Consider the following 2893-nt stretch of genomic DNA (forward strand, 5'->3'; position numbering starts at 1 on the left):
ACAGGTCTGAATACAGGCAGCCTTGAAGGATCTTCAGTGTCAGAACAGAAGCCACCCAGTTTCTCTCTAGTCATTTATAAGAATCAATCTTCCCACTACAAATGCAATGGCTCTTCCCATGTCATCGATCATCACCTTCATCCTCCCACCTGTCTTTTTTGACCCGTCTCTCATCTTAATCACTAAGAGGAGTTTGACTATAAATCTGTACAGACGTGCCTGCGTCCGTCTCTCTGTCCTCCGGGACATTTTATCTAAAGACGTAGCTAACGTACAGTAGGCATCAAAGATTCTGTAAAGTTTCCAGTTATTTAGGCGTTTTGTGCCTCAGTGTTTCCCCATCTTTTCTGAGCCACGGCACACATATATCATCAGGAAAAACCCCCACCTCATCAAACAAAGATCTCACACACAAAAGTATATGTAATGAAATAAAATAATCTTCTAGTTTAAATTGACTAAAAATGTACTCCAGTTTAGTTGAAAACAACACTTATATAGCGGCAGGAATTGAAGAAAAACACTCACAAAGAACTTATTCAACAATTATAGTTTTAAAAACCATCTGCTGCCACCTAGTGGAAAATTATTGAATTGTTCTGCCTGTCACGCATTGACGAACAAAGAAAAAATATTTGCAATAAATAAATAATATTTTGGGACCAATTAAGTGACATTGGATAACACCTAATGATCTCTGAGGGCACACTAGTGTGCCACGGCACAGAGGTTGGGAATCACCGCATTAGGAAAACATTTCAGATATAATGATTTATAATTATAAAATATTTATCCAATATTTGGGAAATCATTGTGTTAGCAGCAGATATGTTCTTAACAGGCTGCCCCTAGCAGGCGCCAAACATGTGGTGTCTCTGGGAATCAAACCCAGGACTCTCTGCTGCTGAGGCAGGCATGCTAACTGCTACACTACAGAACGATATGATGCTTTTCTGAGTTTTTAGCACAAATGATTCACTTATTAGCATTCTTGCATTTTTCATGATAGTAAGACTGTAGTCTTGCTTGCTACCAGTTAGAGCGCCCCTTTCCTTTGGACAGTAAAAGCAACGAAGCTGCAGACAAAAGATGTCAGTTCCTAAAACTAAATCGGTATTGTCACAGATAGAGGCAAACAATGTGTTGCTGCTTCGTTTCTTGGTCATTTTTTTGTAACATTTGCACACATTTGATGGGATCAGTATTTGCTGCATAATTCAGTGTAAAAGTTGCTGGAATTTTCCTTTAGCTGCACTGACAATAGTCTGCAGCGACTGTGTGTATCTACCCATTAACAAACTGGTGGATTGTTGATGCCGCCTGTGATTGGATAACGGCGGGAGGAAGTGGTAGCAATTTCCGGTGATTGCAAAATGGCGTTGTGTGAAGGCACAGTGAGAGAAAGAGAGAGAAAAAAAGTGTTTGCTATTATTACGACGGTACGTATTACCATCTCTGGTTCTCTTCACTTTGGCTGTATTCCGCCGAGTGTGTTGTCGGTTTGTTTTAAACCGTCTGCACGCTGCTGACCCGCCGAGTGGGGCAGCCGGTTAGCGTGCTAAACAGCAGCCTGTTTGAGCCGAGTAAATAATTTCAGGTGTAGCAGCAGACCCGGTGGACTCCACGACGATGACAAGTCCGAATCATCTGGTTTCTGCTACGTGAATGACATCGTTCTGGTCATTTTTGAGCTGCTCGGGTAAGAAAAGAAACATGTCGAGTTTTTTTGTCAGCGGAAATGAAACGTTTGGACAGCATTTACAGAGAGTTGTGAAATGTTTACAGAACATCGGGGCTGGGAAGAGCAAATACAACGCAATGAATTGCCCACGAAGCCATCTTTAAACCGGTAAGTGTTTGACAGAGTGTGATTTAGTTTTATTTTTCCCAGCTTCTCTGTGGACAAGTTTTTAAAATGTGTCATGTGTTTAGATCATGGCCAAAGTTAACCTAAAAACCCAACCAGAATACTTCCACAATGAACCGAACACGTTTTTACTCTTAATAGCAAAACATGCAGTCAATCACAAAGTCCATAGATACTTAAAAACATCAAAACGTCAAATTACAACAGTAACTCTTAGCTTTACTTTAACACTAACTAAAGATGGACAGATCACATACTCACAACAATAGTTCTGTCAACCACATGTGCTCACAGGATTCAACAAAGGCCCTAATCTTCCTCCTCCACTTCTGCAAAGATATCAAAAAATATTTTTTCCCCTTTCTTTACCTATACCATACCATTGACTTTGACAATGCACAATTTTTTTTGCTCAATTTCTGGAAATAAATGCATATCACACAATATTCCAACCATTTCATTTCTTTATTCTGGAAGGTTTACAGCAATCAAATACACTTCACAATGAACGTGACTATTACAACAGCACAATTAATTTTTAGCTCACAATGAAAGTACAGTAAGTGTTGCAAAAAAGTGCCTTAAGTGTTTGACCATAGCATTAAGGCACAATGAATGGAATGAGCTACATGTTAGCACAAACAAACAGGTTTTCCTTAAAAGCAGCTACAAAGTAGTCACTCTTACAGTGCAAAGTCTGTTGCACAACTAAATGTTTACACATCACTATCATCAGTAACAGTACAAACTCAATGTTTTAAACATTTCATCACTACATAAAGGCCTTTGTTTGTCAGAACAGCTCAGGGGTCAAGCACAATTGAAATGCATTAGAAAAAACACCTGGTACCAGAAGGTACTGGAATACCTGGTGTCACCAGGTGAGGGTTTTCACTTTTTTTTATATATAGCTGAATACACCTTTGATGACATGTATGAGTTTCATTATAAATTGAGCATGTGGCTGGATGGTGCAGAGGAATATAACACAGACTTTGAAACTGTGGACCTGGGTTCGATCCCCGG

General features: G+C 39.6%; 1 long non-coding RNA gene across 1 annotated transcript; it reads left to right on the plus strand.

Moving 5' to 3' along the window:
* The first annotated feature begins 1309 nt into the window (after positions 1–1309).
* LOC103393160 (uncharacterized) lies at positions 1310–2693 on the plus strand. The gene is made up of 3 exons (XR_522989.3): positions 1310–1439; positions 1598–1699; positions 1786–2693. It is a non-coding gene; the product is annotated as an uncharacterized LOC103393160 (long non-coding RNA).
* The last annotated feature ends 200 nt before the right edge of the window (positions 2694–2893 follow it).

This window comes from Cynoglossus semilaevis, chromosome 17 (genome assembly GCF_000523025.1).
Source record: "Cynoglossus semilaevis isolate Cse_v1.0 chromosome 17, Cse_v1.0, whole genome shotgun sequence".
NCBI lineage: Eukaryota > Metazoa > Chordata > Actinopteri > Pleuronectiformes > Cynoglossidae > Cynoglossus > Cynoglossus semilaevis.